This window comes from Rhinolophus sinicus, linkage group LG02 (genome assembly GCF_036562045.2).
Source record: "Rhinolophus sinicus isolate RSC01 linkage group LG02, ASM3656204v1, whole genome shotgun sequence".
Classification (NCBI taxonomy): domain Eukaryota; kingdom Metazoa; phylum Chordata; class Mammalia; order Chiroptera; family Rhinolophidae; genus Rhinolophus; species Rhinolophus sinicus.
In genome coordinates this window covers 107,816,295-107,843,036 of record NC_133752.1, presented here as the reverse complement: position 1 = coordinate 107,843,036, position 26,742 = coordinate 107,816,295, and the positions used below count along the sequence as shown (strand labels likewise).

The 26,742-nt window shown below is 44.1% G+C and overlaps 1 protein-coding gene across 5 annotated transcripts in view; it reads right to left on the bottom strand.

Moving 5' to 3' along the window:
- The window catches only part of LARP4B (La ribonucleoprotein 4B), a 74,404-nt gene extending 54,544 nt beyond the window's left edge, over positions 1 to 19,860 (bottom strand). Inside the window, exon 1 of one of the 5 annotated variants that reach the window (XM_074325062.1) lies at positions 19,613 to 19,860. The gene's annotated coding sequence lies outside the window, so the exon portion shown is untranslated. Of the gene's footprint in view, positions 1 to 9,041; positions 9,172 to 19,612 lie in introns of those variants that run through there. The other 4 variants (XM_019718064.2, XM_074325063.1, XM_074325061.1 and 1 more) reach the window with 4 other exon arrangements.
- Positions 19,861 to 26,742: the final 6,882 nt, after the last annotated feature.

The window sequence follows — 26,742 nt, the reverse complement described above, 5'->3', positions numbered from 1 at the left end:
GACAGCTCCTCATTCTTCTCTCATCTTTCATCCACACTTTCCAAGAGTGCTGAATTCTTGTGTAGAGTGTTGCTCAATTTGACCTGAACACCTGGGACACATGGGACACCTTAGCAATAAAGCAAGGTAGCTATCAAAGACTCCTGCGGTCATGTCGCAGGAGCAACAGTAAAGGAAAGGGGTGTGGCTCCTGCTGGCAAAAGAAGGACAACGTGAGGATCAGAAAGAATGGACACAAACATGTAAATGTCCATGACAGTCAAAGCATCGCCACCACAGTGGTCACTTCTGGAGGCTGTTGACACCAATCATTTTTCTGAAGATTACTAAAGAGAAATAGTAATTAGCCTGCCTCTCCTGGATGACTATTTCAGCATAACCAAATAGCTGATCGAGGCAACTTGTTCTCTATACAGGAACCACAATTAATAAGTGGAACGTGAATGACAGAATTAGAAAATCAAAACATCACAACATCTAATGAAATAACAAAGGTGCTGCTCCCTGAGCTCTGCTAAAATTAGGTGAGCAGATCCAGTGGGACCTCACACTGGCTGGGTCAGACGGCTGTTGACTGAAGATACTTTTCAGTCTTACCACTTAACGTGGAACGAGGGAGTGCACTCTTCTGATGGGATGACAGGGTACCATCTATAAAGTAGTCTTGCCCAAAAAAGAACCTTATTTAATCAAACCTTTAGACCTGACTCCCAATTTAAAGGAAATGCTGGGACAATACATGTTAAATAACACCAACACAAAGCTATTAGCTCAATTCGAAACATGGGGCATTCTACAAGACAGACGACCTCATTTCTACAGCAAATTTGAGACACAGAAAAATGAGGGAGAGCTGTATTTCTACAACAGGCAAAAGCTTTAATCAAAATAACCTTATATAATGTGAGAACTGTATCTGCATTAAAATTCAAATAAATTAAGCTTAAAATGATACTTTTGACAGGAAAAATTAAATGATGTCTAGGTAATAAAGGATATTATAGAACAAGTATTAAATTTGTTGAGTGCAATTAAGGTACTGTGGCTGTTTATTTTTTAAGGTCTTATCTAAAGACTACAGATAAAATTATATATCTGGAATTTGCTTTAAAATATGCTAATTTTTGTAAGTGTAAGGAAAGAGAAGAAACAAAAATACAAGAAGGCAGCAAGTTGATGGCAGCTGAGAGTACATGATGGGTACATTAAGGATTGCTGTACTAGCCTCTCTACTTAAATTTTCCATTAAAATTTTCCATAATAAAGGTAAAAAGAAAAATCTAACTAGGATATAGTATCAATACACATCTAAAACTTCACATATTTACTTCTATCAAAACTATGAAAACCATTTTATGAACAATGTTCAAGGCAGCTTTAGCACATTAAAAAAGAAAAACGTCTAACTACAGAAAAGAAACTGATGGAATATGTTATAATTATTTAAAATATTCACAAAATTACATAAAGCAAAAAAAGCAGGATGCAAAACTGTAGACAGCAAAATTATAATTATGTTTTAAAACTTCACATAACTTTGTGAATATTTAAAAGCAAATGAAACTAGAAGGAAATACACCAGATGACTAACAATGTGTAAGCACAAAAACGCAAGGATAGTGTTTTACTTTGTTTCATTCCTGTAGTCTCAACTTTTTGAGTAACTTACTACTTTTATAATCACACATACTTAAAACTCATCCCGCTTGCTGACCCCATGTCTCCTAAGCAGCCCCGGAACCCTTTGGGCCCTGCGGTGTGTTTCCTAGAGAAGAGCCAGGAGCCGGTACTGACCCAGCAACAAAAGCATCCAAGTCCCTTCCCAGATGTTTATTAATACAAAAAGCACTGAACTGTCATTCAGTCATCACATTTTCTTGTGAAACTACACTACACAGTCTTATTCTGGGGGTGGGGGGACGCAAAGTGTGGTCTGGGCTCAGTGGGGTCCCTTTCTGGGGTCCAAGAGGTCAAAATGATTTTCATAACAATGGTAAGATGTTATTTGCATTTTTCACTCTCATTCATGCCTCACAAAAGTGCAGTGGAGTTTTGGTGCAGTATCAAAGAATATTCAAGGTTATGTGAAAAGACTCTTAAAATACTCACTTTCCAACTACATATTTGTGTGAGACCAAATTTCCTTCTCCTACTTCAACCAAAATAACAGATCAAATGCAGAAGCAGTAAGAATCCAGCTGAGCTTCAATTAAATCAGACGTAAGGGGATTTCCAAAAATATAAAACGCCACTCACCCCATTAAATTACTTTTTGTTTTAGAAAAGATGACCATCTTTTCATAAACAATGTTATTTATACTAACATGTAACGGGTTTGTTACCAAAGAAAAATATATTTTTAAAATTTCTGAGCCTTAATTTTTAGAGACAAGCCATATAAACAAAAGTTCTTTGGGCTCCTGTATGTTTAAAAGTGTAAAGAGGTCCTGAGACCAAAACATTTGAGACCTGCTGACATAAGGCAAAACTAGCTCTGACAGATAAGACAGCCAGTGCGTGTGGACAGGGGACAGGGAGACATGCTACTCTTCTGATGGAGCAACCCTGCCCAGTTGGGTCTACAGCCTCAATGCAACCCCTAGCAGAATTCCACCTGCCCTTGGAAATCATCCCAAATTCCTATGGAAATGCAAAGGACCCAGAACAGCCAAAAGAGTCTCAAAAAGAACAAAGCTGGAAGAGTCACACTTCCTGATTTCAAACTTACCACAAAACTACAGCAATTGACACAGTGTGGTGCTGAGCTCAGTGGGACCGAACTGAGAATCCAGACATAAACCCTTACCTTTATGGTCAAGTAATTTTCAAATGGGCGTCAAGACCATTCAATGGGGGAAGGGACAGTGTTTTCAACAAACAGCGCTGGGACATCGGGACATCCATATGCTAAAGAATGAAGCTGGGCCCCTATCTCACTCTAGTTCAAACACCTAAAAGCAAGAGCTAAAACTACAAAACTCAAAAGAAAACATTACAGTAAATCTTTGTGAGCTTGAATCAAGCAACTGCTTCTTAGGACACCAAAAGCAGAGGGAACAAAAGAAAAAATAAACTGGTCTTTATCAAGATTAAAAATTTTTTTGCTTCAAAGCACACATCAATAAAGTGAAAAGATAACCCCCAGAATGGGAAAAGATATTTGCAAATTATATATGTGATAAGGAACACATATCTAGAATAAAGAATTCCTAAAACTCAGTTAGTAAGAGACAAATTAAAAATGGGCAGAGTCTGAACAGACATTTACCCATACAAATGGCCAACAAGCACATGAAAAGATGCTCAACATCACTAATCATTAGGAAAACACAAATCAGAACACAGGATACTACCTCACACCCACTGGGATGGCTAAAATAAAAAAGTCAACAAGTGTTAGCGAGGATGTGCAGAAATTGGAACCTTCGTACATGGCTGGTGGGAACGTAAAGTGGCACCTCCACTTTGGTAAACAATTTCAAAATGTTAACCATAAGGGTTACCATGTGACCCAGCAATTCCACTCCTAGGCATATATCCCACTCCTAGCACATTCCCAAGAGAACTGAAAACACGTATCTCCACCACATCTGCAAACACATATCTCAGCTTATACGTAAATACTCACGGCAACATTATAGTAACAGCCAGCAAGTGGAAACAACCCAGAGAGCACTGCCAGGCACCGCCTCGCCTAAGGACGGTCCAGTCAACCATCAAGCCCTGTAAGATTGTAGTGGATTTCACAAAAAGTCTGTCTGCGATGTTTAAAGAAAAGCCTGGACCTGACTATATAAGATGCTGAATTTACTGCTAGCTCAGGTTTCTACAGACCAGGAGGCTCAGCCCGCTGTCTACCTACCCTGCGCCCACCCACTGCCTGGGGCCCAGAGTTGGGGGGTGGGAAGAGTCTGGGGAGGAGTCGGCCCACACCAGCTCCTGCACACACGCACACATGCACAAACTCACTTCCCTCCCCTTAGTTACTCTACCTCTTTCCTCCCAGTCCTACTCCTGCCCTTCTCTCCCCCTCCCCCTCCCTGCCTCTTTTTCTCTCTCCCCTCCCCCTCTTCTCTCCCCCTGTGCCATTTATTATTTTTCATCTCAAGCTTTATCTCTCTGGCCTTTTTAAATCTCTGCTCGCCCTTTCTCTCCCCTTCTCTTCCTTTTCTCTCTCCTTCCTTCCCTCCCTCCCTCCTCCTAATAACTACTCTCTCTCAAGGGTGCCTTCCTCCATAGCCCTCCCCCATCTCTCCAACTGGAACACACACACACACAATCTTTTACACTGTATTTGCACTGTACCTTTTCTATGTTTAGATACACAAATACTTATCGTTCTGCTCCAATTGCCTACAGTACTCAGTATAGTAACAGGCTAAACCATACAATCTAGGTGTGCAGTAGGCTACACGTTCTAGATTTGTGTAAGTACAGTCTATGATGTTCGCACAACAACAAAACCAACTAATGCCTCATTTCTCCATCATTACATATGACTGTAAACTACTCAAGGTTAGAGGTTAAGAGCCTTATTTTCACACATGTGCCTGGCATACTTCAGTGGATTTTCAAATTAACAATGATAGAATCATAGTTTGAGAAATTTCTAAAACAAAATATATAATTCTTCTAAACAGCATGAAATTCCTTTTCTTGGTACAAAAGGGTGTTGTGGAAACAAATCATTTAAATTTGTCTCTGGATCAGAAGAGACCAGAATTGGATCTCTGAGTTATGGGACAAAGCGCGAGCAAAGGAGATGGACAGTACAAGATGCTAGCACACACTCGTGTTCTTAGAACTCCAGCCTATTAGGGTCATCTTACAAGAAACAGTGAATGAACATTCAACTAGATAAGTAAATAGTTTGACTAAAAGTGGAAAACTAAAAATAGAGACCGCCCAAATTAAGTACTCTATGATCTCTTTTGAGAATCAATTAGAAAAGTGAAAATTTGTTACTTTTAATGTCTAAATATAACTTTGTAGAAAGACAATTTACCTTCCAGACCTATGAAATTAAATAAATCCATGGGACAAAACAAAGATGATCAAAGAAGCTAGATCAAATCATTAAAGCACAATCATAGCATTTTGGGGTTGGAAGGAGATGTTCGTAACAGCAACTTTCTTTACTGCCTAGGAATGCCATGTGCCTGTGCTGCCTGTTGCATTACTGTGCATCTCGGAGCTGTCAGCAAACTCTGTCATAGCCCAACGCATACCCGTCTCACAGCACAGGAATCTGTGCGCACCTCAGGACAGGGCAGTCTGGACACCTTCCGCAGCACCTTACACAGATTACACAGTTGACCTTGAACAAGGCTGGGGTTGGAGTGCCGACATCTGCGCAGCCAAAAATCCAAGTATAGCCCTTGGAAAATCGAACAGCCAGCCCTTGGCATCAGCAGATTCAACCAACCGTGAATCCAGAAGAGAATTTGCCATCCACGGTTGAGAATATGAGAAAATAATGTTTTCAATCCAAGGTTGGTTAAACCCAGATGCTGAGGGCCAACAATTTATTGAAAAAACTGTGCAAAAGTGGACTCGTGCAGTTCAAACCCAGGTTGTTCAAGGGTCACCTGTATATCAACTGAATTTGTAGGCTTGAAAAGGGGATATTTACACAGCAGTAAATGGCTGTCTCCTGATGTTATTCCAGCTCTTTGTTTTTAAGATTCAATTTCTCTATGATAGTCCATTCTTTCCACTGAGTCTTCTCAGAGTAAATATGTCACTCAAAAACACTCACGAATGAAAGAAAGGAATCCAATCTCAGTTGCTTAATTACACATCTAAACTGGCACCCAGTATAGAAATACTCCTAAGCAGATGCTGCCAATAAATTTCAAGATTAATTCTTTAAATTCCCTTTTAGACATGTTCACCTGAAAAAGGTCCCTTTCACCTTTAAGACAAGTTATAATTGGTTTAAGACATTATCTTGCCTTGGAGAGGGCAATTCTTTGGAAAATCATTTTAGCTACAATTCTTATTAAAACACAAAACACAGAGTTTAGATCGTCTCATTAACCCTCTGGCTAGGAGTGAAGCATTTCACCCACGAAACCTCTGAGGAACCAACCACTCCAGTACTTGGTTAGAAAGAGGCCTAAATGAAATGTCATTTGAAACAGTGAAACAATATGAAGATGAAAGACCCTATCTCTTACTTTGCATTCAGCTGTAATGGTTACTTTGTAAAACTAACTGCAAAGAGGAGTAGGGACTCACATCCATAGAGACAGCCTTTCTGCCCTCAAAGTATAATTGCCTGCTCTCATCACCAGTGATTCCTTTTCCAAGAGAAGAGCACCTCCTGAAGCTGCCATACTTTTTCCACCTGAGGGAGAAGCAATGGAAATGATAATGACTAACAACCACCTTAGGTGGATCTTTACAGAGGACGCACTTAGCTAACTCGCACACCTTCCTGAACCCAACTGGGAAGTGCTCAGCCCAAACCTGCAGACTGCACAGAATACAGTGCAGCATGTCTACCCCGTTTAACCTAAAACGGAAGGAGTGAAATATAAGAAATACGTACTTTTAACAAAAATGTTCAGCTACACAGCTGAAAAGCTAATCGTCCTGAGTGCAGCCTATTTAGAACGTATTCTGCCCTCCATTTGTCTGTTTATCATCGTTTGATTAAGAACTACTTCCCATGTTGGAAATGACAACCCGAGGCAGCAGCATGCCACGCCGAGAGCCAGATCTTTTTTGCCTTAGTGAGGTCCCCTCACTCCCACCCCCAAGTCTTCTCACTTGCAGCAAAGGAACTTCCTGCTGAACTTCTCCTTTTTATGCCATCTCTTTTCTTAGCCACACACTAACAGCCCTCGATGGCAAAAAAAATGTATCTAGAGTCCAGAGTAGAGAGAAACCAACTTCCTGCTGACATCTCAGATGTAGCATCACCTTTTGGAGAGAGCCCAAGACTGCCTGGGTCAGTATCTTCACTTTTTCTCATTTACATATGAAAACAAAAATTGCTGATGGCCAAATTTGGCATTAGCATATACCTGTACCAAGACGTCAGAATCAATACCACAAAAGCCTTAAGAGACCAGAAGTTCTCTTCAAAAAGGAACTCTGCATATAGTACATTGTTCAATTCTTCACCTCACCCTTCTAACGAATCCTTCATTTTTTCAAGGACTGCCGATCACATTCTATTGCACTTTTTTCACGTGACTACAGTTTTTCAATTGAAAGAAAGCACATAACTTAGAGTAAGATGGGTGGTGAAGTCAACTTAGAACTCTACATTTCAATGAATGACAGAATGTCACAGCTAGGAAGCAGCTTAAAGCTGCTTTCACCCTGTGCCACTGAGATTGGGCACACATATCCCTAGGAGGGCAGCAAAGGACCAGAACTAGAGGTGGGAAAACAGAAGTCCTGGAACTACATATAAATTTATTCAGTAAAAAAAAACTGCACACCTGACTGATAGCATATTTTCACTTCATCCTGTAACAGACCACCTTCTTTAACTCCTACCAACATGCCATTTTCAAGTATGTTACATAAAAGCTTTGCTAGGCCAAAGGCACTTCTGATCTTTATTAATCAAATGCAGCAAGAACATCTGGAATGTGGACTGTTTCCCAGGTAAAGGACAGTGAAGCTCAGCCGAGTCCGGAAGAAAGTGCAAAGGGCTCTCCTGCAGTGAGCGCTGCTGTTTGATGGGACAGACCTGGGAAATGCAGTACCTGTCTTCCTCAATCCCGGCCAGAGTTCTCCAGGGTTCCCGAAATCTTACTACTGGACACGCAACCCTCATCCTTAAAAATTAAAGGCCACTAAACAGCTTTATAAATGGTGATAAGATAGGCCTCATTTCAAGACCGACGCTAATGAGTAAGCACTCTTCCTTTCTTGAACTTAGTATTCCTAAGAGACACACTTCTAGCACTTTGGAGAAATGGAAACAGCCTTGAACAATTAGAATCCTATACAGCTCTTGAAAACCAGCCCTCACAAGTCAAGGCAAGAGACCCAAACACAGCCTGGACATAAGACAACTTGAAAAACTTCATGAAAATGAATGAGTTTTTCTCAGCAGTTTCTGTATCAAACGAGTTCAGAGGAAAAAACCACCTGTTCACTGGTCCATTACCTGTGGTCTGGATCGCATTCCCTTCTCTTGTCCTGTGTTGCCAAGCACTTCCTCCTAGTCAGTGTTTAACATGCCCAGCCTTTGCTGTCTCCAAAGACAGAGACACAAGGGAGGGCCAGTAGGGAGCTGTGAGAAGCAGGGACAGGCCAGGACAAAACCAAGGGGGGGGGGGGGCCCTGCAGCAGGATGCAGCCTCTCCAACGACAATGCAGTGGCTCCGCAGGTGGCCAGTGGCCTGCTTGCTGCTCCATCCAGCGGGCAGCCGGCTGGCCTCTACCAACTGCCTTCCTCCCCCAGCGGGGGTCTGGGGCTTCGGCACACACTCACTCACACCTGCCTGCTCTCCTCCTCCTTGCTCACCCTGCACTCCCATGCTCTCCTCTGCCCTGTGTGATTGGAAGTAAGTGTAAAAGTAAATCGAAACAGGCAATCCTACAAGCTGATAACTGAATCCTCTCCCACTGTGTACACGCTCCTTCACGTGGGCCTTTTTCCTGGCTGGAATCAGACTTATCTCTTTCTCAAATGAACCACAACCATAATGCTTCGCCTAAGACTTTCACTTTGTTTCTTTATAAAGTACAACTTAGATACTTAAAGAATAATCTGAATGGTATAAGGTTTCTATTCCCCAATTTTTAAAAATTGGAACAATCTATTATTCTAACAAAAATACAGTATGGAAAATTAGTGCATTTGAGTCTTCCAGATTAGACAGTTCACACTAGCAGATTTGCGTTTTTAGCACCTTCGAAAAGAAATATTCAGAATGAAGATAAGTGGCAGGACTGGTGACAGAGCGCTTCCTCCGACTCAGGCTGTGCAGTTCCAGAACAATGCAGGCATTTGGTGTTTCCTCCACACTTTGAGACTGCCACAGGCACACACAGGGAATGACAAAGGTACTCACTGAACTCAGAAGTGGTGGTTTGAAGGTCGAAGAGAAGCATTGAGACAAAAGGAGGAAGATGACAGGCTGGCGGAGGTCACAGGCCGGTCCACAGGCGCTGCCAGCCACGGTCTCGTCCCGACTGCCCCGACTGCCGGCAGAGGCAAGAACTGGGCGGGTGTGATCCGGCTCCATCCTTCTGCATAATTACTGAGACGGTTTTCCCAGCTCAGCGAGTTGGCTTCAAGCCTGTTCTACTGATTTGGGGTGCACTGACTAACTCTGCAGTCTGACAGGCATTTCCAGAGGCACTTCCTATGGCCTCTTTCCAATGCTGCTCACCTGTCAACAAAGCCGTCTCTCAGGCAGCCTGGTAGTCTTTCATCTTTCCCCCATCACACGCACCTTACTCTCTCATTCCCTAGCTTTTCAGAGTTGCCTTACCTGCATACGGAATTCAACAGCAGTGTTCCTAGGAACTTTCTGTTACAAGACTCCGAAACTGTGAAACCACTCTCCTAAGAGTAACGTGCATGCAACCACTGTATCAGTGTGTATCAGTGACACCGTGTAACCACACTACCGAGCACTCCTGACCTGAGCAAGTGTGAGGACACGCTCAACCAGCTTTTGTCAGCACAACACAACTGGGAGGAAGAGAGAAAGACAGAGTAGAGAGTGGCTCACAGTCACAGGAGAGCGTCACACCTGGGGCCTCAATTCTGCTCTTCCATCCTCGGCTTTTCACGGCTCCAGTTAACACAGGTGCTGAATTTCAGTGCAACGAAGCAAATTCCTGGCGAACATTTTTTTGACCTACAGACTCCTCGAATTCATTCCCACCCCACTTCTCTTTTAAAACAAATAAATGAGCAAAAAATGACAATCAATCCATCTCGAGGAAAGACAGCATACCAGCTGCCCAAACCAGAAACCTGCAAAAATATACTTCTAACCTCTTCCTCTCAAATAGGCATGCATCTCCCCATCTGTATTGTCTAAATTGCTCAGATAACCATCATCTCTGAATCACTACCCCAACTACTGAAGTCCCCTTAACCCCACCAATCCTTGCACAGAGTGACCTTCCTGAAACACCTCTCAGCTTACATCCGAGGGCCAGCTCTGGGGACACCCTGACAACAAGCAAGGCCAGCTGAGATGTCATTCCCAGCCCCCACCCCCAGCCTGGGTCCCAAAACCTTCATACCCAGTGGCACAGCATATCAAATGATCCTGTGGCTCTGGTGCTGCGAGGGCAGCACCCTGCCTACTTCTCAGCCACCGTATCCTCACACAGTACATTCATGTTGAGTATGTACTGTGCACATGCACGTTGAGTAATTTTGTCTTCTGTGCAGTAAGCATGTGGAAAGAAATTCCTAGTCTTTAAAATATGAAGCTCAGAAAGCGTGATGAATCCAGGTGAGAGCATCTGCTCTGCATATTGCAGACGATGTGTTACCGAGGGAAGGCAGTCTTTTTAGGTTAGGGTAAAACTGCTTGGAGTTCATTTTCATTTTATTTTAGATAGTCTCTAGATGTTTGTATATGTACACATATATGTAGGTGTGCATTGGGATCTAAACATATACAACAGTTAAATACAAAGTCAAGGTTACACTAAAAAATTATATTTCATCATCAAAATAACAATAAATCACTGAAGAAGTTCCTAAGTGGCAAACACACACTAAAACTCTTATTTGTACTGAAGGGAGAGGTCAAAGATCCTTTTGAAATCTGCTGAAAGCTAGGAGTCTTTTCACTGGAAAAACAGACATAGCTGAAAAATGTTAAACACTGCCTCATAAGTTCAAGGGCTCCCCACCCCTCAAGTCCATCTGTGAACAACAGGCTGGGAGTCTAAAGAGGAATTTAACCCCAACCCCCCACTCTCAGGTGACACTCCTATTTTACCTGTTGTGGGCATTTTTAGGGCATGTACAGCACAGAGCACGTTTTTAAAAACATAATCTTTACTGTAAAAGTAATCTCTACTGTTACTAGAGACAGACTAGAGCTGGACAGCCATGAACTCCCACTGCATCCAAACACAGAACCTAACCACAATCCTCAAAATTAGATACGACAACTGAATGCACTTTCCCTTTTCCAAGCTGACAGTGCGAATCAGTTAATATTAAAACTCCAATGACTACCCCTAAGATGAAGTGTTCCTTACAGAAGTGGTACTACTTCCAAAGAGAATTAAAGTTCTACAGTAATGAATGAAAAACCACACACGACTTTGGATAACCTCAGTTTGACATCCCAAAGGCATAACACAGCTCCACTCCATAAGTAACTGGATCACAACCCTACGCCAGTTAGGATGACAGTTCAGCAAACGGTGACCCTAACAACACCTCCATGAAAGTTCCAAGCAAACTATCAGAATCAGCTCCAAAAATGCCAAGCTCCTATTTGGCCTTGAGGTAAGATCCGCTGGGCCTCAACGATCAGCAATTTACAAACTACTATTAAAACGTTCCGATAAAAGCCAGCATACCTGACGCTTAGCTATGCTATGTGGCCAGCCCTCACCTCTTCCAGTTACCTGGAGCTGCTACATAGGACTAGGACGTCCATGCTTTCCAGTGGTGCAATCTGCAAAAGACTTGGAAGCGAGAAGCTAGACGGATTCCATTTTCTGCTCTTCCCTCATTTCGTGATGTAAAGCAAACTATCTCTAAGCCTCAGTTTCCCAAATAGTAAAACAGGTGTTCTGAAGAGCAAATGACAAAAAAATTAAATTAAATTTAAAAAGGCAAGGGCTTTGGGTTCTGTGAATTATAAGCCAACACACTATTAGGGCAGAACTATTGCAGCCTGCAGCGCTCCTGGCTTCTGTAGGAGAGATACAGGCTGCCCCATGGAAAGTCAGCCGGCCGCGAGCAGTCGTCGCGGAGCGTGGTAAACGGAAGGCCCAGAGAGGTGGCACAATGCTCACAGCGTCACTTCTCTCTCTACAGAAAAATGACAGCATGGACGGAGGTGCTGACTGCCAAGGCCTGAGTGCCGAGCTCGGTCGGTGTGGCTGTGAGGTTGACGGATGACAGTTTCAGGAAGGGGCCACTGGTGACATGAACTTCTCTTAGCAGATTTCTCAGAGAAAACATGTAATAACCGCAGTCTGAATCTATGAGACAAGCTGGAAGACCTGTTAGCACCTTCCTAAATGGACTGTTAATAGGTTAAATTACCTAAAATGGCAAACAAAACCTTTAATTTTCCTGGAACAAATACTTTAATTCAATGCTTAAAAAGCACAGTTGAAGAGCTGCTTTAAGAATCTGCTTAAAAAAAAACCAAAAAAAAAACAGTAAAATGCCGATTTACAGTCTATAGCAATAAGACTCTCACCAATTTCAATTTTTCTACTGAAAGTCCATTGTTAAGACTATACCCTAAGAAGTATTTTATGTGCGTTCCATAATTACAGTGCAATAGAAACCTGAACTTGGAGAAGACACCAAAGTTATAGTCTTCACTCTGCCACCAGCTAACTGATTTCTAATTAACTTTACCTCTGTGGGCTTGAGTTTCTGAAATCCTAAGACTACAACTGCAATATTACACTATTTTTCTGACCATTATATTCAGAAACTTGTTATCAAATCTCAGTTAAAATAATATAGACCAAAACTCAGTCTCAGAGAATGTCCTACTTCAAAGTGCTTTTTCATTCACACCACATACTACATGAAAAGTCAAAAAGAATTAAAAGTTTCCCTCTGGGTCTTGTAATTCCAGGCAGGTGACAAAAACAGGAATAAACTGATAAACACAAAATACTCATGCAACTGGATTAAGGCTGATTAAATGTATTGCTAGTTATTATCAAACATTTGATAAACGTATTCTTTACAAATTACCAACAAAATTCCCTAATCTCACCCCCACAGAGCAAATTGTAAACTGCAAGTTAATGATCCAGCTTTTATTCACCTGCTCATAAAATTAACTAGTAATACAATTTGTGGCAAAATGATGACTTTAGGGAAACAGCTGATCTTTTTATCTTGAGCTGTAATCTTGTGATTTTACAAAAACTTATACTGAGTTACACATTAAAAACCTCCACAATGACAATCAAATGCTTTCTCAATATTCTGAACTTGAAAGGAACAGTAAGCCCACAGTTGTGGGCTTGACTTCAGTACTCAAACTCATGGTCACTTAGGATCTCAAAGCACTCTTTGGTAATTCTGTTCTCCTTCCAGCCTTCACACTGAGGTTTGACTCTCCTGCACTGAGCCCTGAAAGATCATGATTTCAGCAGAGTACAGGAAAACTCATCAACGTATGAAAGAAACGGGGAGGAGCCTTGAAAACCTAAGGGTGCAGGCAAGACAGCAACTACTGTCAACTGCCTTACTCATTTGTCCTTTGGTCTTCACTGATTGCCCTTCCCCGCCCTAGATATGTAAGGTGTGAAGAAGCAAATACTGCTGATTCATCATTACTCATTTGTACAATGGCCTGTACTCCAAGTGACCCATTGAATGGAAACCAGAAACATAGCAAGTGTCACTGAAGATACAGATATTAGTCAAAAAGGAACATGGACCTTACAATAATGCCAACGAAAGTTTCATTCAAAAAAGGATTCAAACTAAGCTTCCACACTAAATGACAACCAGCATACTATCAATTATTTGCATGTTTTTATTTACCTGCTAAAAACACAAGAAAAAAATGCTTTTGCGTTTCAAATGTCTAGATTTTTAATAGGTAACTTTCCACAGGAACTTCAAGTCTGCTTTTAAAGATTCCTGGTATTATCTCTGACTATGTGGAGTTGTAATAAGCAAGGCAGCAATGGATTACAGTACTACACAGTCTGTATGGAATTTCGTGTAAGTGGTAACACAGAAATTATACAGATGGTAAAATGTCCACAATGAAACAGACACTATAATGTAACCAACAAAGAGAAAGAAAAAAAATGTTCAGAAGGTTTTTAAAGGACTTGATATTTTCAGAAAAAAATATTTGAAAAGGGACCATTTAACATGTTCAGAGAGATAATATTGAGGCAACTTGTAAAGCTCTATCAAATTGGTCACTATGTTTTTATTCCTGTATTTTGAGCTTGAACGATAAAACAAAGCTTTTTGAATCCTGGAAACAAAATGATCTCATTTTTCAGGTTTCTAAAAAAGGAATCTTGTTAATTAGTCTGCCTTAATAAAAGCTGAAATAACAATTTTAACAACCAACAAATGCTAGCAGATTTAAGGCACATTTTTAAAGTATTTTTTAAACACCTATGAGTATGTGTAATACAAATGCAGGGTTCTGAACGAGCTACTCCTCAATTAAACCAGGGCTGTCTACCTTGGGGCGACGTGATACCTGTCTCTATGTGCTCATTCCTCCCCTCCACGCCGCTCTCCATACAGAATTATCACGTAAAGAAGGCAATGTAGAGCTCCTGTTTAAAACACTACACTGTTCTGAGGATACAGAACAAAACTCATCTCCGAGGACCTCCTAGATCCAGGAGGACCCAGCTCCGCCTCTCCCAGTCCTTCTTCCTCAGCTTCATTCAAATCAGCTCCTCCAAAGCGCTCAGCCCCTCCACAGCTCAGCGTGTTCGCATACACATACTTATCCTTCTGGCCTAGAAGGGCTCGCGGTACCCCACCCACCCTTCCTTAGGGAAGGAAACCACCTAATGTCTTAGGCCTAGTGGTCTCCGAGCACCGCATACTCTCACACCTGAGTATGTGACCATCTACCTGTCTCAGTGGACAGCAAGCTCCAGAAAGGTGGGCAATTTATCCCTTTTGTTCACCATCATAATCCTGGGATTTATTCATAAGTTATTTAGTGCATACTATGTACCATTCTAAAGTCTGGGTTCATATCAATAAAGTAGACGGAAACCCTCGATCTCATCAAGTTTACATTCAAGTATAAGACAGAAAATACATAAAATACACAAATTACATGGCATGTTATAATGTAACAACAAGTGCTACAAAGAAAAATAATGCAGGGAAGGGAAATGAGGGGTGCCTGCCACAAAATATATTATAATAAATGCAATCGTCATAACAGGGCTGCTCCAGGAAGCGTGGAGTTGACAAGCGATCAAGAAGTTTCATGCACGGAAGCTTGGAGAGTCCAAATGCCAGTCTTCTTTCCTTGAAAACAATTCAACTTTCCTAATTTCTTCTAGACCACAGCTTTAGAGAAAAGCTCTGGTACCATTCATCATTGTACTGCTGGTGTCTGATTGATCAAAAACACGTGCTCAAGGAAGGAAGGAATCACATTCTTTCCTCTCAGTGGCCCACCTCCAACCAGGCCCTGCAGCAATAATGTGGGGGGAGCAATGATGGGGGGGGGGGGGGAATCCACTTAAGTTTAAAAATACATCTCCCGATTGTAATTGCTTTGTTTTGGGGTAATAAAATTTGCATTAATTTTAAAGCAAAATAAAGAAGGTAAGAAATGTATTGTTATCAAAGGGGGCACATTTTTGAAGACCGAACAAAAGTATAATCTAGGTCATGTAGATTATACTCCACCGGAAACAGTACTGTATACACAAGATGCAGCTATCAAGTCAGTTAACACTTTATAAATGCAACTTTTATGCACTTTCTGTTATACCCTTTTCTAGTGAAAATCTTGTTTGCTTATGAAAGCATGCAGATGTATGATCTTTAAATAATTTCTCAAAAACTGAGGTGAGAGGTGTCTTTAGGTGTGCCTTTATCTCTCCAGTTGAACAAAGTTTACTAAACGTCTATTGTGTACCTGGCCCTGGGCTGGGCAAAGAGGTTACAACATAAAAGGATCTTGCCCACAAGTAATTTCCTCATTAATTAGGTGCTATGCCTAGGGTGCTATGGACACAGGGAAGCACCCATCAATACCTTAGAAATGAAGGAAGAGATTTCTGGAGGACTCCTGAAATACATTTATAAAGATGGGTTAAGGAATTAAGTTTTTAAAAAAAAGGACATTATTCAATTTCAGGCAAATAAAATATAGAGAGCAAAGGCAACACCATGGTTTTGGGGTTGGGGTGAGGGAGGGGGGTCAGCAGCCGGCGTTCCCTGCCAGCAAGGAGGAGGCAGAGATGGCAAGGGTCCATGGGGCCAGGCCTGCTGTGCTCAGGGGCCTGGGTGCTTCTTATTTAGGCAGGGGACTGTCACTGAGGAGTTTTTTAAAGGTCCTAATGATAAGGATATACCTTTAAAGCAACCTCTGGCTGCAGTGTCACTAAAATGGTCGTGTAAATAAAAGAGAGCATTTTATTTTTATCACGCAAATAAATATGATGCCATCCTAATTTATCAGTGTTTAAGCCAAGACTTTTGCATATCAGATTTCATAAAGAACATTTTCAGTGACGATAAGTCTTGTCTCAATGATTATCAAACTCCCACTACAAATTAAGTAACATGCGTTCAAATTCAAGTAAATATCAATTGTCCTCCGCGTTACACATTGCACTCTGTGGCCCAGGTCTCCCTAGCAGGGAAGGAGGGGTGACACTAAAGAAGGAACTATACCCTGACAGAAGGCACGAAAGGGATGGCATCATTCACCTGCAACTCATCATGATTAAATAGGAGCCACACAGACTCACCAGAAAAAGGGTAAAGACAGTTCATAAAGGTATGGGGGGAGGGGGGAGGAAACAAGCTAATTTTCCCTGTTCCGGAGTAAGACATTTACACTCAGGAAAAATAAACCGCTAGAATATTAGGAAAAAAACTTCCGTGTTGGAATTATCATCCTTTTAAAAAGAGAACCTAATGGCTTTCTACCTTAGAATTCCATATGCCAATAAAGAAATTCATTTTCTAATCATGGTAACTCCAGTAGAGGAGCTCCAAAGACACCAGCCAGTGCAACAATTAGGAGCAAAATGTTTAAATTGAACTACACTAAACTAACAGCAGGCAGGTCTGGTGAGTTTAACCCTCTCAGAGGCAGTGCCTCATTTACTGCATACTGTAAAATTAGCTTACAGAAAAAGGAGAACTCTTTACAGGAATAAAGTTTTACAAAAGAGCAAAAGAGCATAAGCAACAAAACCCCTTCAGCAGTGTCCTTTTTAACAATGTATTTTCCATAAACACAACATCTGTTTATTTTCTTGTCTCTATTAGCAAAAGGTCAAGTCAATGATGTCATAGAAGGAATTACAAGAATATACTGAAATTTTCTTGCATTTACCAATGTAAAAAGAAAGTCCTTAAACATGAGAACTGCAAGGTTACAAGCATGTGTTAATAAAAGCATATTTAAAACTTGTGCCTTTAACATTAGGACAATAACAAATGAATTTAAAGTAACATATCTACACATCTTTTTGCAATCTCAAGGAACTATTATAAAGATAACACGTTACTAAAATTAGACCTAGATTATAATCCTAGTTATCGCTATGAAAAGTATGAACACCAGCACGACACTGAAATAAAAATGAAAGGAGTCTGTCAGCCGCTTCTTGGTTGCTAACATCAACCACAGGCCTAGCACTACAAAAACTTGTGAATATTGTTGCAAATCCATGCAGAGTGGGCTAATTGAAGGCACCCTTTATTGTTATTATCATCAACAACTTGATTCCCAACTTGCACTTAAGTATTTTAGAATTGTTTTATGATATAGAAAGACTGCTTCATAAAAACAAATGACTAAGTAAAATATGTTTCCACAAATTTTAAATATGTATTTGTCAAAGTTTGTGCTTATTTGTAGAAATCATATTAAGTTCAAGAAATTCTCCAAATCTCAACTTTTTTAAAGAACGCAATCCCTAGGAACACTAAACAAAATCGAATTTCTTCCTGAATGTGCTGCATTTAATTTCAGCCACTCTTCTACAAAACATGTTTAAATGAGTGCTAGGACTCTTTTGTATCCATATTATCATCTATTGCCGCTCTGGCTCCTACTCAAATATAGCATAATGCCCTTCTCTACATCTACATTCAGGTGATCAAGCAAAAAAAATTTTTTCTCTGCTAAATTAAAATTGACAGTCACGGAAAGAATATTGAAAATAGTAATAAGGTAAGCACCATTTTCAAATTCTTGATAAAAACCTCAGAAATTAAAAAAATAGTAAAAACAGCCAACATCAACGTGTCACAACAGCCATGAGGCTGATGTTATTATTCCCCTTTTAGATATCAAGTGAAGCTCTTTCTAAGTAATTCCTAATCAATAAAAAGCTATGACATTCTTTCATGTAAACAAGTCATCTCACATTAACTTTTCAAAATACAGGATGAAATTTATTCCTAATCAAACACAAGTTTCAAAGAGAAGTACACAAATCAAATTTATGGTTGAATAATAAACTTGCTAATCTGATGTCTTGCAGAAAGTATTTCACTTTAAACCAACTCAAGCAAACTTTGCTCATGTGATTTCTTATAGTTTGCCTAAAAAACTGCCTTTCAGTATATTAAATACAGAGAAAAGTTGAAAAGCCACAACCATTTCAACTTCTGTCAATTACCCGGACTGTAAATTAGAGGGAGCCAGGCAGGTGGGGAAGCATGGAAATTGCACGCTGCACATAATATCTGACCACTGCAGAGAAGTGAACATCACTTTTCTCCCACCCTCCCCGTGGTCAAACTACAACTTAGCACCTATTTCAAGTGCGTTTTAAATACTTAACACAACTTAAAAGACCAGCTAAATATCAAAGAACTTTCGAAGGGAAAATAACTTGTCTGCTTACTTAACAACATTCGTCTTCAAGTTGGCATTACATGTTTTAAAAACTCTAACAATTAAAAGCTAATTTCCCTACACAGTCCAGGGAAATCTCGTTCTTTCAGTTATCCAAAACTTCAAACTTCCACTTAAGATTAGGGCACTTAAGACTGGACTCGATCAAGAAGCAGGTGGTAAGAGATTCCTGACCTATCCCTTTCTCCACTGTGTCACCTGGCCCTATTTCAAACATGGGACATATTCACATTTGATTTCTTTCTAATTCCTTCAGAATCTGCTTATACAAGCCTATCAAGAAAACGGGAGCTTCCCAAACACACACCGAGCAACAAGATCCCCACTTCCTGGTCCGAATGACCCCGTCCCCTCCCCGCCCGTCCGGCAGTCCCGGACTCCGGGGCGGAGGGCAGGGCGAGGCCGCCGCAGTGCGGGCCGAACTCGCAGCGGGGACCGGACCCGGCCCTGTTCTGCCGGGGTCCCGTCCCTGTCCGGACTCCAGTCCTATCCTGACCCAACCCCGGCCCTGCCAGGACCCCGGACTGCGACCCCGGTTCTGCCAAGACCACAAGCTAAGACCCGGGCCCTACCCCTGCTCGGCCCCCGGCCCTGTTCTGCCCGGACCCTAGGCTGAGACCCCCGACCTGCCCCTGCTCGGGCTCCAGTCCTGCCAGATCCTGGCCCCGTTCTGCACTCTGGCACTGCACCTCGCCGCCGCCCGGCTCTGTCCGGCCCGGTCCTGCCGGCCGCGTCCTCCGGGAAGATGGCGGCCCGTGACAGGCGGGCGCGGCGTGGGTCCGAGGCGGAGGCCAAGTAGGTGGGGGAACGGGGGCAGGGACAGGGCCCGGGAGCAGCCCAGCCGCCGCGCTCACCTGTCAGCGCCGCCGCCGCCCGGCCGCCGACCGCCGCAGCCCCGGTGCCCGGCGACCGCGCCACACGCGGACGGGCCGTGAGGGAGGGGCGGGAGCAGGGGCGCGGCCGGCCCGGACGAGCGGCGGGGGGCGGCACGGCGCGGGCTGGCGGCGGACGGCAGCAGCTCCTTCCCGTTTCGGGCCCGAAAATGTCTCAACCTCGCGACTCCGGCGCCCCAACGCTCCTTCCCGTTCGCATGAGAACACACAGCTCCCGCTTCCGGGACTCGACGGAAGTCCCGCCCCGCGCGCCCGCGCGCCCGCGCGCCCGCGCACTCACCGGCCAGGCCCGCCGACTGGCGCTCGGGGCCCGGGAGAGCCTGACGTCATGGAGGCGCGGCGCCCAGATTGGCCGTGAGTGGCGTCCGGCCCGCCCCTCCTCACGGGCTCTGCGCGCGCGCGCCCCTCCCAGCGGCGCCTGTGATTGGCGCGGGCGCGCACGCAGCCAGGCCCCGCCCACCCCGCTCACGCCGCCCGGCACCTACCAGCCCCACCGCCCCACCGAGACCCGAGGCGGCAGGCGGTCCCCTGGACCGCGACGCCCGGCCCCCTCACCACGGGACACTGACCCTGCCCCCCTCGGGACCGCGCCACCCCTGTCCCTGGAAAGCGACCCCCGACCCCCTCACCCAGGGCCGCAACACCCTCCGAACCGTGACCTTCGCCCCCCAGGACAGCGACCCACGTCCGCCTCCCTCATCCCGAGACAGTGACAACACCCCGTGACCGTAACCACCGCCCCCCAGGACGGCGACCCACGTCCCCCTCAAGCCGGGATCACTCAACCCCTCGCCTCTGGACGGCGCCCGCTGTCCCCCGCCCCGGCGGTCGGCCGTCCTGGTGGAGGTCGGGGTGGGAGAGCCCCCCCGAGTGTGCTCGCTGCGGAGAAGGCGGTCGGGTCGCGGGTGCCTTCAGTCGCGCGTCGCTCCTCTGTCACCTGCTTTCTCAGAGATTCCAAGGGGAGTGCTTAAGACCTGGGTATCTTCCCAGATACAGAATATGTCACCCGCCCCTGACCCAAATTATGGGGGGGAAAAATCAAACGTATGTGCACCTTTCAGCTTGCTGCCTGATTTTTTTTGCATACCCGCTCCGATTGATTATCGAAGGTATAGACATGTGTATGAATTAGTCCAAACCGTAGGACTTAACCCTTGTTATAAAGGTTTTTCTGGGTCACTCTGTCCTGGCTCATGGTGCACCGGTGCTTATTATTAGTTCTTCCTGAGGGTATTCAAATGCCGAGTACGCGTTGTGGACTTCGTGTAATGACTGGGAGGATCACCTGTCGCCATCAGCGTGGATGCCTCCTGCTTTGTGATGTGTTGTCCTATCCTAGCTCTAAGACACTTGTACGTTAAAAGATATTCATAACACCGTCTTTAAGGATAATAATCATGTAAGACTGAGATTTCCTCTAGCAGTGAAAACATGTATACATTTCCGAAAAAAATTAGCGTTGAAAGCTCACTTTCCAAGAGAACCTACTTGTTGGATATGCTGCAGAGCCCTTCTCAGGTGTCTCATTTATGCTTATGTCCATTTGTAACTTTTCAGACCAAGGACCCTACTGTTAGCCAGTGACATCATCCCTGGGCCCAGTGACGTGGTCTACCTTTGAATGATCAGGAACTCTCAAAAGTTAGTAAGTTAGACTTGTATCTTCATTGTTTGTGTCTACATTATGGCAGACATTTTGATACACAAACAAGTTCCTAAATTATGAAACAGACTCATAAATTAAATGATAGGAGAATACTTATGTTGAAATGGCATGTCTCACTTTCTGTTCATGTTATAATGATCCTTCATGAACAATACTGGGCTTTTTGTACCCCTGTGATTCTGTGTGTGTGTGTGTGTGTGTGTGTGTATGTTTCAAACGTAACATCCATTTTCACCTTGGGATGTGAGGTTATAACATAAAACACATTTCTATGTCATTTCTACTTAAATAAGATCAATTTTAAAAAACGACTTTGGTATAAATGTCTCAAACCACAGTCACCCACACTTACCATGTCAAGCAGTTACAAGTTCTACCTACCCTCCCTAAAAACTCTTTCCTTCTCCCTCTATGGATGGTTTTGCTCCTTTCCCAACAGTTTTAATAGCATGGTGGCCGACCTCTGCTTTCAGGTCTTCTTACCCCGTCACTCATTGTGCCAATGACATTTCCTTAAGAAGCCTCCTCGCCATCCCCTGTGAGTCAAGACCTGTTGTCTGCTCCAGAGTGACGTCCATGTTGTGTTCCGTGGACTAGAAGGCCCGCCCCAGCCCTTCCCTTCCATCTGCTTTCCAGCCCTGGGGTCAGACATCCTAACCTTCCAATCACACTGACTTAGCAAGCATTTTGAAGTCACTGGGGTAGTTGCTAGGTGTAGACAGGAACAACACACAGGCTTTACACTCTAGGATGTATCATTTACTGGAAGGTAAATCAACTGACACTCAGCACCTTGTGTAGTGAGTCCTGCTAAAGAGCAGAACAAAACCAGAGCGTGGGTTCCCAGATGTTTGCTGCTCGTGAAGTTGAGTGTGAGGCGTCTTTTGATTCCTGAGCACTGTGGTCCTTGACTGTCCTTCATCTGTGCTCTTCCCTCTGCCTGAAGCGTCCTTCTTCTGCTTCCACTTCTGCTAAAGTCTGGCTTATTTTTTAAGTTGCTGCTCAAATGTCAACCATAAATCTTTTCCTTTTAGATACTCAGTTTCCCTTCCAGGCCCTCTTAGCACTCTGTTAAAGCTGTTATAGTTTTCCACTTACAGGACTGTCTGCCCAGCCAACGGTCAGGTCCCTAAGGGCGGAGACGACCCAAGTGATATTTGTCTGTGTATGTGGGGTGGGGGGTAAGTAGTTCCTCCTTAAAAATGTCTGTTGACTTAACCAATGAAAGAAGCAAGACATTAGTCTCTCAGTAAAGGCCTAAATTTCAGCTGGTATCTGAGAACATTCTTTTCTTTCATTCTCCCAGCATTTCCTGTGAAAATTAAACACTTTCTCCACAGTGTGTCGTCACTGGAAGTGATCTGACCTGTATGTTAGCAAACTCATTTGCACCATTCAAACTTTACTCCTAATGATCCAGAGCTGAACACTCACCAAGCCCCTACTGAGCCTCGAGGGCCGTGCTGAGCGCTGGGGAGATGGCACACAGCAGAGGCAGGCGAGCAGACAGGCGGTGCCCAAGAGGAACAAGGCTGACTAGCAAGTGTGCACAGAGGGCACATGGGAGGGGCTGCAGCCGGTTGGGGGAGGAATCAGAGAAAGTGATGACTAAGCCAAGGCCAGAGAGCAAAGTGAAGGCGCTGCTGGCAGACCTCCCACGGGGAGGGAGAGGCCAGTGCTGGGCAAAGGATGGCAGTGTTTAAGCATGGCAGAGCATAAAGCCAAGGTGGTGATGCGGGGGCACAGGAGCCCAGAAGGGTGAGCAAGGCAAGGACCCCAACAGTCTTGTGCGACACTTAAACGTTTGGGTTTGATAGTGAGTCAGGATGTTATGAGGAGTCAAGAGGGGGATCGTAAAAGGTTTGAAGCTCTGGAGGATCTCTGGCTCCAAAAAGCCACCAAATAGAAATACAACAGGGAAATAGCTTAGTCAAATTAGGTGGAAGTATCAAAATAAATAATGACAATAATACATTAGAACACATTGAATGAAAAAGAGTGTATGAGTTTGTACTCAGAAATATAAATAAAGTGTAAGTGACACTGGAGTATAAGTTGCCACCGCTGCCATTTTATAGACGGGGAAAGTGAAACTCAGATGTAACGCCATCTGCCTGAGATTGCCGTGCGACTGACGGCCAGCCAGACTCCAGATTCGGTGTGTCCCACGCCACCACGCATTCCGTGTTCTCTGACAACACCATGGAGGGCCCATTGCAGAAATTTCACGTTTCGTTCAGTGGAAATTTTTTTGCTGTACCTTGCTTAACATAGCAAAGTGGAAGACAAATCACTTTCTATATAAAGACTTAACCAGACAATATGTTGCTCCCGGATGAAACCCAGTCAGCCTGTGACATCTGTGCTCAGAGAAGAATAGCTTCAATTCTCCCGGAAGACATTAGCATGTCCTGCGTGTCCAGGTCTGGTTATATAACCTTTGTGAATGGAGATAGGAGTTATTTTAGTCCATCTGAAATCAGAATCCTGTCAGTCTTAAGGTCTTGATCCTATAACCATATCCTAGTGTGTTTGCTGAATGCAGGTGAACATGGCTCTTAATATGTTCCCCCACCCCCAAAACACAGTACTATTCAATGAACACCTGTAAAGTCCCTATTTTGATCTTGAGCATGATGTTGTTTGTTAAGGGGTATACAACAAAATGCTTATTTTTTTGTAAGTAAACAGAAGAAATGCTACATGTAATATGGGCTACGTTCTCAAAGATATTACAGTGTTTGAGGGGGAGATGAGACATTTATGAACAACAGTGTATAGCAAACAGTGCTATAACAAAGTACTATTCTAACAATAAGTGCTGTGGGCACCGGGGGGTAGGGAGAGGACTTAGCTAGCAGTGTTGGGACTTCAAGGCCTGACGGGTTTCCCTCAGTGGAAAGAGAGGAGGAAAGTGTGTGGCACAGGAGGACAACACGAACTTGGCATTTATGGGGAACAGTGAGGAAACTGGACTCTGGGTCAGAGAGTACATGACGGGGAGAGACAACACGAGAAGCACGGGCTAGGCCCAGGTGGGCTGACCGCACCAGACTGGGGAATTTGGGCTGCATCCTGAGGCAATTGGAAGACGATGGAAAGATGGTCTCAAAGTGTCACTTAGAAATTGAATTTAGGTGGCAACTAGCGGTTGATCTAAATACTACAGAGAAAGTATTGAATGTTGGGTGGAGAGGTGGGCCTTAAGATCATGACTGGACAGAATCATTGGCTCAGGAGGAGAGGTTCGTGGAGGCTGAGAGGCGGAACCCTGTTCCTCTCAGGCTGAAGAGCGCTCAGAATGGAACCGCGCAATTCAGGCCATTTGCTGAAAATGAAGTCAACTGGCAGGGTGGAGCCATGGCGAGGTCCGCAAAAGCTGTTGTGAGAAATGTGCTTCGAAAGAAGTGAATGTTGGAGATGTCCTCTTGGCCGCTACTCACACGTACAGATCTGAGGCCTCAGCCTGCTTTTCCTCCAGTCTGACTTCGTCACGGGTCCTATTAATGGAGGTCCTTCTCCTGCCCACATGCGAGAACGGATGCACAGGGACAGGCCCCGTACCCCACGACCTTGCTATTCCATCTAGTGATTGTAGTCCCAGTGTGTTCCTGTTATCCAGTATTCCATAGCCCTCTTTTTGCTTTCATTTATATTTCTTATGTTAACTAGCGTGTTTGAGCACATTTTCATGTTTGTTAGTCCTTTCTGTTTTCCCTTGCCGAGCTAGATCCAGGTTTATTATTAGAAGTATCTGATGGAGACAGCTTAGAAATGGAAGCGGGGGGTGGGGAGGGTGGGGGCAGGCGGGGAATAATTACATCAAGGAAAATAGGAGGGTATAATAGGGGAAATGAGGAGATAAAGATGGAGAAGGGGAGGGGACTTCCCAGATCAAACTCCTAGACCCTCCCCGGAGCCTGACCACCTCATTTCTTCCAGGACCAGTTCCACATATTTCTCCCACTTTCTTTTCTTCTTTCTGGACCAGACTTATTTCCCTAGGTCCCTATTCTTCCCAAATAATTTAGTTTAACAAGGATCTTCTTTCCCAAAAATCCTATTTGCACACATTCCAGCCAGAAGGTCAAAAGAGCCTTCATCCTGGAAGTCGGTTCTCATTCGGATGGACCAGGCTCTGCAACGGTAGAAGATGGTGGGCTACATACGTAATAGTAGGAGTATTATTAGTACTCACCTTTGAATGAGTGGGGAACCCCTACAGGATGAGCCTCATAAATATTGGCTTCCCATAAATATAGAAAGTTGTGATAATTTCATGACCTAATGACATTTTTAGAACCATGGACACTCGCTCTGAGGGAAGCCAACTGACATATCATCAAGACAGGCCAGCAGCTGTGGAGGGGTCCCTGTGGGGAGGAATGGAAGCCCCTGGGAAGTGGTCCTCCAGCCCCAGCTGCTCCTAGGCTGAGTCTCATGCGATGCCTGCGTGAGAACCCCCAGCTGAGCCGTCCTGTGTCCTGACTCTGTTTGAAATGGGAAGCTGGACCTTTGCTTGTGTGTTACTCTGACTGTTGGGCTTAAGCAGCCTCCGTCCTCTCTGACTCCATCTAACTCTGTGATGCGTGTTGGTACTTTTTCCCAGGAGAGCACTTGGAACATACACGAGAGTGTGACTCAGAAGCCGCTTTCAGCCTTCCTTCTGAATGGGAGTGATTTCTGTCAGGTTTTCTTTTGAATGCAAGTGGACTGGTTGAGCTAAGATCGACTTTATAAAGTCTCTCTTTTTTCTTTTACTAACAAAGCTGTGAAGGAGAAGAGGGCAGTGAGGGTGATGGATGCAGGGCGGTGTCTGAGATACTGCAGAAAGCAGGAGGGCGGTGGAAGAGCCACAGCATTCATGCACTAATGGTGGTTGTTTCCTATCTTCCCCCCACCTCCACTCCCCACCCTCCGGGGACCTCCATGACAACAGGGTCACTGCTAGCCCTGGCACCTGTTATCACAGAGCTGTGTGACAGCCCAAGGAAAGTGGGTGGCTAGGGTCCTCGGAAAAGTTGGCTCCCCGACATTCTTGGTGATAGAGGGAGAGCACTGAGGCAGGGAGTGGGGCAGGAGGAGAGAGGAGAGATGGGGTGCAGGTGAGGATGTGCAGGCACCCGAGTCCAAGGTGAAGAGCATGACCAAACTCATCCCACTGGAATGCAGCATGCGAGTCAGGAGAAGTGGCCGACAGGACAGCACTCTGACATCTGACGTGGTTGCTTTCCATTGCATTCTCAGTAAGGTTCTGTGTACTGGGAGCTCCGTGTCACTGTGTCACTAGCCTGAACTTCAGAGCTCACCTGCAGACTGGCACATATAGTGATGGTGGGCTGCTTCACCGTAGGAAATCTATCATTGTATTAATACAGTTGCATCAGAGGTCGGCCCATTGCACCTCGTCTCTTGGGATGCTGGT